This window comes from Furipterus horrens, unplaced genomic scaffold (assembly GCF_987537825.1).
Source record: "Furipterus horrens unplaced genomic scaffold, mFurHor1.1.pri manual_scaffold_5, whole genome shotgun sequence".
In the NCBI taxonomy this organism is placed as follows: Eukaryota; Metazoa; Chordata; class Mammalia; order Chiroptera; family Furipteridae; genus Furipterus; species Furipterus horrens.
This window is the reverse complement of record NW_028327175.1, coordinates 59,157,316-59,170,757: the sequence shown is the minus strand read 5'-3', so window position 1 is coordinate 59,170,757 and position 13,442 is coordinate 59,157,316. Positions and strand designations below refer to the sequence as shown.

Genomic DNA, 13,442 nt, shown 5'->3' with positions numbered 1-13,442 from the left:
TTCAACATGGTATAGTTCTAAATATCCATGTGCCATCTCTCCCTCTGCCAATGCACACTCTTCATCCCTCACCCTGTAAACTTTAACTCCTTGAATATGGTTCCTTCTCAACTTGTGATTAAGTTTCACAATGATAAAAACAATCTTAGTTTTCTTCCCTCCCACCTTTGCCATTTAAAAATTATTTTTATTCTGGAAAATTTCAATTATGTACAAATTTGGAAAGGATAGTATCATCGACCCTTCGGTATTCATCCATACTCAACAATTTTCAACATATGGCAAATTTTGTTTCATTCATATTCTCACCAAATCTCATACTCTCCCACCCTACACACACACACTGGATTACTCTGAAGTTAATTGTTTTCAAAGAATCATTTCATCTTATTTGTAAATACATCAATATTTATATAGAGTTCTAAGAAATGTGTAGGAAAGAGAATGATCTTGTGGAAAGGTTTTTAGTGATGATGGTGAGAGGAAGGGCAAGCAGGATGGGATAGACTAGCAATATGAATCCCCAAGAAATAAGAATTCTTTTAAAGTTTTAAAATTTTAGAAATTCTGTGCAAGCCAACACTCTGCAGCTGAACAAAATACATCTTTGGGCAAAATCTGGTCATAAGAGCATAAGTTTATAATGTTTGCTAAAAACAATAAATAGGGAGAGGATGGATACATAATAAAATAATGAATAGTAAGGACGGATTCATTATGGAATCAGGTTAAAGGAAGAAATTCTTTCTCCAATTACCAGATAAGCCCATAAGTTTAAATAGTTTTCCACTTTGCAGTTCTCATAATTAGACAAAAAAAGTTCAAAACACTTTTTGCTTAAGTTTTGATTGACAATAGAAATGCTACGACCCTCCTGAGACTCAATGGTTTGGCTGAACTAAGTGGCTGAGTTGGTGAAGTATGGGGTGGTCTGTGGGCTTCATTTTAAAACTTGTTTCTCTTTTCTATCCTAATGGCTTGGACAGAAAGAGCCCAGAGGTCTGACAGGGGGGAAACCTAAACTATTTCCCTCAGCCCAAACTAAGTATAATGGGCAAAAGGGTTTTGGACAGGTGAGATGTGCCTGGCACAACTTCCTCCAAAGAAACCCTTCTTTTCCCTAATGTGGGACATTAGGGAAACATTAATACCTGCCTTTTGTCATCTAGTGGTTATGAATTGAATGATGTCTTTTAACTCTGTTGCCAAATCTGTTGCCTCCAGAATACAACAAGGATGCCAGCCTGTTAAATCAAGCATGCCGTTGTCCTGGGACAGCCAACCGACATGGAGTCTGCATGATCCTTCCCCATGTGGGAAGGCCACCCTCCCCTCCACACCCCCACTCTTATTAGGGATTTCTGGACCCAAGGGTAGGTAGGACGACAACCATGTCCAGGTTGAAGCAGCTAGAGGAGCTTGAGACCTTCACCCATTGTCCTTTATAAGATTATAAAGGGTCTTAAGTCTGAGAGGGAAGAATTGTTATTTTTTATTGTTAAAATAATTACTTAATTATTTTTTAAAAAAGAATATATGAAAGGGTGAAGCGGGAGAGCTTGTATGTACAACCCATGGGCATGGACTTGGGGGTGTTGTTGGGGAAGGGGGGGTACTGGGTGGAGGGGAGCAAAGGGGAAAAAATTGGAACTATTGTAACAATATAATCAATAAAATATACTTTAAAAAAAAAGAAATGCTACGACCATTTAAAATTAATACAATCTGGCTTTCAACACCAACATTCCACTAAATGTGCTCTTGTTGAAGTGACCAATTTTGCCAAGTCCAACTGAATTGACCACTTCCTTCATTTTGGTTTACAGCACATTTTCTCCTGATTTTCTCTTTTTACTACACTGACGACTCCATTTCATATGCCCAGAATTTGGTCTTGAACTTTATTATTTTTTTAAATACACACATGCTTATTTTTAGCTGAATTTTACCTAGTTATATGGCTTTTTAAACTACTATTTAAATACTGACAACTCTTAAATTTATTCCTAGCCTTCACTTTCCTTTGAAGTTCCGCACACCCATATACATGTTTATACATACATAATACATCTTAGAATGAATTTTACTGATATAAAGAATATGTTGCAGAAATTTTAAATAATCGTAAAATAGGTAATATTACTTATTTTAAATTCCATTCACATCAATTCCTGCAGAATTCTCTCATTAATTTTTGTATTCAACCTATAGTTGCAAATAATAAACAAGTATAGTTCTAATATGAACATTCCCAATCTTTTCACTGGGTCAATAAGTAAAATGACACCAACTAACCCCAGTACAAGGATGGACCCCCAAAACTGGAATCATCTTATCAAGGGCGAGCCCCCTGTAATATAGGTTTTCCCTGATAGGTGAGTGTTCTAGGAACCCAGCTGGCATTGTTGCTAGAGGTTGCATTTTGCTTCAGTGAATTTTCTTTTGAAGACTCTTTCAACGTGTTTGCCCATTTCGTGATGGGTGATTTACAAGTGCACCTACCCATCCTGAGCTGAGTGTTCAGCACTTTTTGACCAAAAATGGTGTGACACCTGTGTCCCACCTTCCTTATACACCTGACCTCACTCCAAGCAACTTTTTTTGTTTCCCCAGATGAAAAAAGTCCTCATAGGGAAACATTTTGCTGATGTAGAGAAATGAAACAAAAAATGGCAGAAGCACCAAAAGTCATCAAAATCAACGAGTTCAAAAATTGTTTTGAGCAGTGGAAAAAAATGTCTCCACAGGTGTGTTGCATCAAATGGAGAGTACTTCGAAGGTGACTGAAGTTTAAATATGTAAGAATAAATACAGAATTTTTTAACAAACACATTTTGTTTTTTGGAGGGTCCTGCCTCGTACACCACTGATACTAGAATTCTCTCTGTTCCTCGTACATACACCACTGATACTAGAATTCTCTCTGTTCTTGTGTTATGATAAACTTGTTCCTACTTCAGGACTTCTGCATTTACTCTTCCTCTGCTCTTCCTTAGCTGTTCACTAGACTGGCTTCTCTGATTCCAGCTGAAGTGCCATAGAGAGGCCTTTCCTGACCACCCTAACCAAGCAGCTTTACTTACTTTAGCTATTCTATATCCTGTTCTTTATTTTTTTCATAGAGATTGTTGATTTTGAAAAAGCAAGATATGTATGTTTGTCCGTACAACTTATTTGCATGGATGATTCATAATTATGGCACAAAATCCAAACAGTGCAAAAGTATATTCAAGGGACTTCCACTTCTAGGAAGATGAAGTAGATATACTTTTTCCAAATACAACTAAAAACTCTGGGCATAATATATAAAAGAGGCATATGAAAGTTCTGATAGGTAAAGGAAAAGCAGAACAGCTAAGGACTTCAGGGTCCAAAGAATGATGACATGGTGGTGAGTTCCCCGGGTTTTCTTTTTGCTGCACATATCCCAGAATGAGTCCTGGAGAACCTGGCAACCTGGAAATGCCAATGGGCACTGACAAAAGACCCAGCAAAAATCTATACTCCCTTGAGCTAAAGGACCAGGAATAGAGCAGCCTAGCAAGGCAGAAAACTTTTAGAAAATAATCAATATACTACAGAAGGAATTATAGCCCCATCCCTCCCATACTAGCAAAGCCATGTTAGGAGCCTAGACTCTACCCAATTACAGCTTTATTCCTATAGGCTGTTCTCTCTAGAGATAAAATTTGTTAGCATTCCCAATCATTTAGCTGTCCCTGCTTGCTTGGACACACTCAAAATTACCCAAATAAAGCCAACTCCTTTCTTATACTCTCTTTCTGAGACATCTCACAGTTTCCTTAGATTTTGGTTTGCAGCAAAAAAAAAAAAAAATACACTCAAATTGTTTGACTACAAATATTTCTGATAGTTTTTGGCTGAATAGCATTAACATTGTGAAGTGGCCATATTCTCTCTTATTATCATTATTACTCAAATCATAATATGTTATATACACTATTCTGTTCTTCCTTTTATTTCATGTAATAATTTATTTCTAACATTATATATTAGTATATACAGATCTGCCTTATTGTTTTTAACAGATGCATTATAATCCCATGCTATAAATGTAAATTAATATATTTAACCTGCCTTCTATTCATGGAATTTAGTATTTTTCTAATCTTCTTTTATAAGCTATAATGAATAGCTTTGCACATACTTTATGCACAAGTACAAGTAGATCTACAGGATAATTTCTGGGAAGTATAAATTCTGGTTGAAAGGGTAAGTGCATTTTAAATTTTGATACAAGTGATCTCCAAGGCTCTCCAAAGAGGTTGCCCCTAATTACCCAATGATCAACAATGTTTAAAGAAGCCTTTTCCTGCTATGTTTCCATGGTAAATTATAATTCCAAACTTAGATCTTTTCAAATCCAGTAGGCGAAGATTTGTATATCATTATAGTTTATTTGAGCATTTACCTTATTTTTAGAGAAGGTGAGCAAGTCATGTTTAATGCTATTTTTTAATCTTTTTAAGTGAGCTGTCTCCTCATATATTTTAGGTTCTGTTATAATATAGAACTATATTGTGGTATATATAACAATATATATTGTATAATAAATTATATTACATATATAAACTTTGATCTTCACATAGCGTTTTATATTCTATTTAACTTGCAGGGTTTATTATACAATTTGGAAATATGCATATATTTCCTCCTCCCTGTTCTATGAAAGCTACTATTGTAATTCTTGGCTTCTTTTATCTACATTCACAAAGTGTTCCTTTAATATTGAGATATTAACTGGTATAATTTCTAAACTAATTGTTTTTCAGTATTTCCCTTCACTTCTAGTTACTAGTTCCCACATTTTACTCTTAAGTCAAAATACTTTTAAAATTATTATTACTTTTTGTTTATAGCTTAATTCCCCCCCTCCCTTTTTCTCTTCCTCCTTCTTCTCTCCTTTCTCTCTTCATAATAAGCTGTTGCCACAGTAATCATTTTATATAATTAAATGCCCCAATTTTGGAAGGAAAAATAACAATTTTTCAGGAACATTATGATTTATTAAACTAAAAAAAAACAACCTTATTTCCCTCATGCTGCTGATGTTTTCTGCCTATAGTATGTAGGTGGTAGCTAAAAATAACCCTATTAATCTTTTCTATAATGTATTCAGTAGCATGTTTAGTGCCTCATTACTAATGAGAATTCATTTAGAAAAAGCAAAATCCTTTGTTTCTGACTGTTCTGATAAGTACTCCATTTGGGTTCAAAGACATGTTATGAATCTATAAGTACAAGTAGCTTGATAAAACTTGTTTGGTTTTTAAAAACATAAAGACAAATAAAGAGGTTATGAAATTTTTTCTTCTTTAGCCAAAGCTCACAAAAGCTGGCTACCAAAACAATGCTGGCTTCTAAATATTCTGATTTGAGGAGGAGATATAAGATTAATAAATCATTTTCAATTGTATGCAATGCTTTATAGGGAAACTTTCAATCCATCAAAGTAGCCCAAAAGGCAAGATGGTTTACTTTTAAGTGAAAAGCAGCTTCTTAGAAAGGATTTATAGGTCTACCTCATTTTCATTATATTCTTCAGCATGATTTGGTTGGGAGTCCTCTGCTCCTTCTAGTCAATAGTATTAGAGTCTACTGTGTTTACTGCTAGAAGCTGGAAGTGTGCATAATCCTATACCTAAATATGATGAGTTATATATTGCCTTTAGCTCTGGACACCATGCTTTGGAACAAACTCTGGACCTTCTGTAGCTGCACTCAATATGAATTTAGGAATCCCAAGGCCCTAAGAAGATATTACCACCTGAAGCATAGCAGAATATGGTATCTCAAACTATGCCTCTTTAACATAAAAAGTATTTTGAGATGAAGGCAATTATGAAGCAGTAAGTGTAGGAAAAGCTCTCTAGACCCTTCTTTTCTATCTAAAGGCAGGATACAAATTCTACTTATACTGGAGGCAAACTCTACTTAGCCTGGAGATGGCACCAGGAATCTGCAAACAAACCTTATTTCATTAGTTTCCTTCCATATTCACATTCCCACAGTATGCCACCCTACGAGGCCTTTCTGAGGTCCTGTCATTTCTCCACAAATGCTATATAAGTGGAAGTTCTAAGCCACCTTTTTGAGTTACTTGTTTTCCCTGGGTAGCTCCCATGTATACATAAAGTAAATGTGTTAATAAACTTGTTTGATTTTCTCTTGTTAATTTGACTTTTATCATAGGGATCTCAGGCAAGAGCTCAGAAGTGTGGAGGGAAAATTATTTTTCCTCCCCTATACATCCAAAGTCCACATACCCCCTTCTGTACCAAGCTCCAGATACTTGGGATCCCAGTATTCCCTGACAAAATGGGCCTAAGTCTGCTTCTAAAGTTATTGCATGGCAAGAACAGTGCTATTGGAGTCTACAACCCTAAGCCCAAGGTTTCCCAAGAGTGAGAATAGAGCTTGGATCTGCAGGCTGAGGCATCCACACATACAGAGTAAAAACCCCTTATAGTATGGGGCAGAGCTGGAGGATGGAAGAAAAGGTGCAATTGGTCTGGCTCTTCCAACATTACCAAGATCCAGTGTGAAACATCAAAGAATCAGAATTTTAACTTCACTCCTGTACTTCAGGTCATTGTGAAGGTATATTTGTCAAAGCAAGAGGACAGAATATATTTTACTTAATAGCTTCCTAGCTTGATTTATAACTTTTAAATATTTATATATAGGTATATGGAGTCTCATTTGTATTAGCCTCACAAATGTTAAGGAAGTGCCTGGTGACTAGGTTGCTTATCCTCTACTGGGTCTTTTACTGTGACTGCAGATTATTCAATTTGTTTTTTAAATTATTCATAGAGGGTAATTTCCAGCAACTCTGATCCTTTTAAAGGAGAATTAGCATTTACTGATTGCCTTATATGGATTCTTTATATACATTAGCTTATTTAATCTTCATGGCAACTCTGTGAAGTGAGTGGAATTTCCATTATAGAGATAAGGAAATGTACAAAGTAACTTGCCCAAGGATTTCACAGCTAATAAAATAGCTAACTGGCTTCTTCAAGCCCTCCACTCTACCCCCAGTCACCTTTCCCCTCACCTTCTAACTTTTAGTGGATGTCTTACTTTCTATTTTACTAAGGTGGAAACCAGGTACAGTGAAAGTCCAAAGTTATCTCCTACCTCACAGTCTCTTAGTTTCTTTACCCTACCTCTTTCTTTACTCTAATCTTCCTTCTCTTTATTTAGAGTATTCTCTATTTTTGACTCTCTTAGTTTCTTTACCCTTTCTTTGCTCTATCTTCCTTCTCTTTATTTAGATTATTATCTGGTTTTGACTCTAAGACATCTACATCTAGTCGTATAACATTTCTCTTCACCTGTCATACTCGCATCTTCAATCTGTATTTCTCCACTGGCTTCTTCTCCTCTGATAAAGCATTCCCTTTTCTAAAGAAATTGTAAAAACTTTCTTTGACTTGCAGATATATTTATTAATTCCTTAATTTTTCCTCTTTATAGTCAAATTTCTTCAAAGTAAAGTTAGTTCTCACTGCTTCATCATTCCTTAACCCTTTACCATCTAGAAAAATTTTCTTAAGTCTACAAAAATTGTAAACAAAGGCCTTTTGAGAAAGTAATATTTTATGGATTACATATCTAATAGAGTGAATAATGTGCACTAATCTTAAGTGTGCAGTTAGATGATGTTTATATGTGCATACACCCTTGTAACCACCATACAGATCAAGATACAGAACATTTCCAACACCCTATACAGTCTTTTCGTGCAATTTTTCAGTATATACCACCACTAGTACCCCATTTCTACTGCCCCTGAGATAACCACTATTCTGATTTATATAAACGTTCATTAGCTCTGCCTGTTGTTAAACTTTATATAAATAGAATAATGTACTACACACTCATTTGCATGTTCTCTTTTGTATCTAAATTATTTTACTCCCAACAATAACCATGATTATCAATTTTGTTGACTTCACCAATACTTACTGTTTTTTTCTCTTTATCACTGGAAGTATTCCATTGTATGAATATATCTCAATTTGTTTGTGCTTTACCTGTTGATGAAAATTTGGGTTATTTCTACTTTGGGGTTATAATGAATAAAACTGCAATGAATATTCCTTGTACTTCATCACTTTGGGGTGGACGTAGCACTCTCTTAAATATATAAGTAGGAGTGAAATTGCTGTGTTATAGGTAAGCAAATGTTTAACATTAGTAGAGGCAGACAATTTTGCAAAGTGATTTTATCATTTTGCACTAATATCAGCAATGTTTGAGAATTGGTCTACATCCTTGCCACCATTTAATATTGTTAGTGTTTATTTTTTTCACTTTCAGCTATTTTTTAATTTTTAATTTAAATATTTTATTGCTTATGTTATTACAGTTGCCCCAATCTTTCCCTCTTTGCCTCCTCCACCAAGCCTGTCCCCCACACCCACCGTCAATCCCCACACCATTGTCCATGTCCGTGGGTTATTTTTACGAGGTCTGTCCAGAAAAAGGCCAGCCATTGTTAATATAACAAGAACAGTTTGTGCAATATTGATGTAACCTGGAAGCCAAGGAGAGTAGACTGGAATGTGCATATATGAACAATGATAACTTCATTGTGCTAGTAGTCACTGGGGGCAGTAGATGCCACTGAATGAGCATATGGCCATCACATTCAAAATGGCTGAATGAGAAGAGTAACAAATCTGCATCAAATTTTGCATTAGGCTTGAACATTCCTCTGCAGAAACTATTCAGATGATACGGAAGGCTGCAGCTTTGGGCAACTGGTGACTGGCAGCTTCATCATGACAACATGCGTGCTCATGCATCACATCTCATGCAGAGTTTTTTAGCAACATATCAAATCACCCAGATGACTCAGCCCAACTACAGCCCAGGTCGGTGCCCTATAACTTCTGGCTTTTCCCAAAACTAAAATCACCTTTGAAGGGGAAGAGATTTCAGACCATCATTGAGATTCAGGAAAATATGATGGGTCAGCTGATGGTAATTGGGAGAACTGTGTGAGGTCCCAAGGTACCTACTTTGAAGGGGACTGTGACATCATTGTCCTATGTATAATGTTTCTTGTATCATATCTTCTTCAATAAATGTCTCTATTTTTCATATTACCTGGCTGGATACCTTCTGGACAGACCTCACATATGCTATTTGACTAATCCCTGTGCTGGCGAGGATGTGGAGAAAAGGGAACCCTAGTGCACTGTTGGTAGGAATACAGATTTGTGCAGTCATTGTGGAAAACATTATGGAATTTCCTCAAAAAATGAAAAATGGAACTGCCTTTTGACCCAGTGATTCCACTGCTGGGAATATAACCTAAGAATCCTGAAACACCAAGTCCAAAGAATATGCACACCTATATTCATAGCAGCACTATTTACAATCGCCACGATTTAGAAACAGCTTTAGTGCCCATCAGTAGATGAGTGGATAAAAAAAGCTGTGGTACATTTACACAATGGAATACTATGCAGCAGTAAGAAAGAAGGAATTCTTACCTTCTGCGACAGCATGGATGGAATTGGAGAATATTATGCTAAGTGAAATAGGCCAGTGAGAGAAAGACAAATTACTATATGATTTCACTTGTGTGTGGAATCTATTGAACAAAATAAACTAAAGAGTAAAATAGAGTCAGAGGCATAGAAACACGGAACAGACTGACAGCTATAAGAGGGGAGAGCAGTGGTGGGGACTGGTTGAAAGAAGGTTATGTCTTTAAATTTTTTAAAAATTTATTTTAATTTTAGCCATTTTGGTGCATGTGGAATAATATTCATTGTGGTTTTAACTTGTATTTCCCAATACTTAATGATGTTGAACACATTTTCATATCCCTATTGGCCATTTAGAATATGCAGTTTTGCAAGTTACCTATTCAAATCTTTTGTTCAATATTCTTATTGGGTTTCCAGTCTTTTTATAATTGATTGTAATGCTTTGTCAGAAATCTGTGTTATAAGTATTTTCTCAGTCTGTGGCTTGCTGGCTCACTTTTGTAATAGTGTCTTTGATGAGCAGAAATTTTAAATCTTGATGATGTTTAATTTATCAGCTTTTAATTTTATGATTAATGCTTTTTAAGTCCTGTTTAAGATACCCTGTCTGCACCAAAGTCATGGAGATACTCTTTTATGTTTTCTTTTAAAACTTTAAAACTTTTTCTTTAACATGTAAAATCATGAGTCATCTGAAGTTAATTTTTGCATATGGTGAGAAGTAGAAATCAGGTTCATTTTGTGTGTGTGTGTGTGGTATCCGGTTGCTGCAGCAGCATTTATTGTAAGGTCTTCTATTTCTCATTGAATTGTATTAGTGCCTCTGCAGTAAACTAACTGATTTTATGAATAGGTCTACTCTATTGATATATTTTTTATCCTTTCTCCAAAGGCATACTTTCTTAATTATTGTGATCTACTACATTTGAAAACCAGAAGCCTTTACTCAGTCCTTATTCCTGCTCATCTTCTGTGCACTACTTGAATTTGCCAAAAATGCACACTTTTTCATGGGGAAAAGCACAGGCATTGGAATCACGCAGATTTGTCTTTAAAATACAGCTCTATCACCACTTGATGGTGATGTGGGATCGAGGAAATGTGTTAAGAAAAGATATCTAGAACTTGGAAATAATGCCAAAGGGTGCTGTATGTCATTATGGAACACTGCTTAATAGATATACCCAATAATTATTCAATTCTCTAGGAGGCTTACCTTTGTTTGATTTGTTATTTGGCATTGATTAGGGCTAAGACTGTATAAAATATTAACTTATAGATATTTGCCTTACAGAGATGCAATGTTAGTCTGGTAGGGAATGTAACTCCAAAGGCTACAGTTTATTTTGACCTGTATGACATTAACCTGTAGGACATTGTAACTCAGCAAATTTACTTTAGCATGCCCTTTGTGACTGCTTATGGTTACTCAGTTTCTCTAATTTTTCTGTGAAGCAGCTTTATCATCTTGTTGGTTTCCTCACTAAAGAGTTAAATAGATATTGGAGACACATTCATTCTCTATTTGTATAAGTCATATCTTTAAATTTTGAAAACTATACTTTGATATTAGTGAGGAATTAAATGTTATTTCAGGGAATTTTGTGAACTGGGTGACTGGTGATGCCATTATCCAAGATAGAGAATACATAAGAAGTCTTTTAGAAGAAGATAATGATTTTGTTTTGGTATATTAGTTTCTGTCAAGATGGAAATTTAGGGTTGAACACTCAAAGTAGAGGGTTAGAGGGGAAAAAATACTGAGAAACTTTAGAGGTGAGAGGGTCAAGGGACAGTATAAAAGTATTAAGGACAATTCTCAAAACAAACAATCAAACAAAAAAAAACCCCAAACATTTAGGGACTGGATGAAGAAAAGCTATCACAGGATATTAGGAAGGAGTAGTAAAAAGCAGCCATGAGCAATTTTAAGAAGTGAATGGTCAACATGTAGATGTGACCCAGGGGACAATTAGGATGGCAGTTGCCAAGATGCAATTGAACTTAGCAATAAGAAGTCTTCGGTGACTTAGTAAAAGCCCTTCCAGTAGAAAGGTAAGGATGTAAATCAGATTTGCTGTGGGTTAGAAGAAAATAAGATATGCGGAAATGGATGCTGTAAATATAGATTAGTATTTCAGGAAGTTTGGTTCTGAAACCTAACTCAGATCATCATAATTCACTGCTTAAAACCTGCTGATGTATTTTCCGTTACACCTGAAATAAAATTCATCCCCTCATCATGGTCTATTAGGCTCTATATGATTAAGAGACAGCTTATCAGTCTGACTTCTTGAACCATTTTGCCAGTGTTTTTATTCTTTAAATTACTGGAGTCTTTCCTCAAATATACCAATTTTGTTCCTAGCTTTGCCTTTGCCATTTCCTCTTTCTGATACTTTTTGATACGCTCTCCCTTCAGACCTTTGCAAAGCTTACACCAATAAGGGCTTTCTGGTCAGATTCCCCTTGAAGAGAACCATCTGTGAGGAGCATAGCTAACACCTTCCAGCTGCCATACTTATCTTCAGCTGCACCTAGCTGATGACCAAGTATAGAATATAGTTGCTACAGTTTGGTTATTCCTGCCTCACATAGAACTCCTCTACAGGGTAATTTTTGTTCTGGGGATCCTCCTCGGCCTAAGATTTTCTCATAACTGCATTGCACTCTTAAGCTTTTCCTATGCAGTCCTCCTTCCTTCCTGCTCTCCTTTCCCAGGTATCAGAACTGTGTTGCAGTTTGAAGATTCTCCGGCCTTCTGCTCACCACATCTTTATTCTTCATAAATGCGTTTCCTAGTCTCTTTCATGACCAATCCTATTTTGTCACCTGGACTTCAGAGGACCTGATCTGACATAGCTAGCAATCATTTAATATCTTAGCTCAAAGTCACTTTCTCAGAGACCTTCTCAATTCTGTAGTACTCAATACCTGATCAGCTCCTATCTCATTCTCCTGCCTTATTTTCTTCATAGAATTGACCATTGTACCTTTTAATTTTTAAACTTTTTTGTATTCTATTTAAAAGTAAATTATAGATGTTTTGAACATTTTACCTCAAAATACTATACTTTGCATCTCTAAAAAAGAGAACATTTTCATAGAGGAACAAAATGTAATTAGAATGCATGACAAAATTAATGGTAATTTCTTTATATTATCTAATTCCCTGTGTACTTTTACATTTCCTCATTTGTCTACATAATGCTTTTTACAGCAACTTTGTCCAAATCAGTATATAATCCAGAACAAGAGATTTGTCTGGTTATAATGTCTTTAAGTCCTCTTTAGGTCAGTTTCTTTTTTCATGCACTGATTTATTGAAGAGAATGGACAGTTGTCTCCTACAGAGTGTGTTACTTTTTGAATATGTTTCCTCATGGTGCCTTTTTTCTTTCTTTCTTTTTTTTTTTTTTTTGGAAAGTGGTTTCTTTATCTTCTACATTTCCTATAACAGGGAGAGTAGATATTAATGTTTAATTAAATTCAAGTTAAATGATGGAAGAAGGTTGGGTATTTCACACTGAATTACAGCAGCAAACATATAATATCTGGTAATATTCTAAATGGCAATGCCAACTCAGACCATTAAAAAATACTGGTAAAACTACATTTTCCCTCTTGAGACCAGAAAGGCATCTAATGTGGTGTTACTTTGGAAATATGTGACGATAACAATTATCCATCACAAATTGAACATCCTAGCATTTTCAAATGCAGTTTACTTACCTCCAATCCCATGCTTTTGTGTGATTGTTTACTTTGCTCAATGAGTCTTTGCAATACAGAAATGTTTCATTTTCATGCAGTAAAATCTGTCAGTCTTTTCCTATTGAATTATTCTCCTAGGGCTGTCATAACAAAATACCACATACCAGGTGGCTTAAAAAACAGGAATTTATTTACTCA

At 35.5% G+C, this 13,442-nt stretch overlaps 1 long non-coding RNA gene across 1 annotated transcript in view; it reads right to left on the bottom strand.

Annotated features, from left to right (window-relative positions):
- The window catches only part of LOC150008687 (uncharacterized), a 28,047-nt gene that overhangs the window by 8,446 nt on the left and 6,159 nt on the right, over window positions 1-13,442 (bottom strand). Inside the window, exon 3 of the long non-coding RNA XR_016511332.1 lies at window positions 7,996-8,063. This is a non-coding gene — a long non-coding RNA (uncharacterized LOC150008687). The remainder of the gene's footprint in view (window positions 1-7,995; window positions 8,064-13,442) is intronic.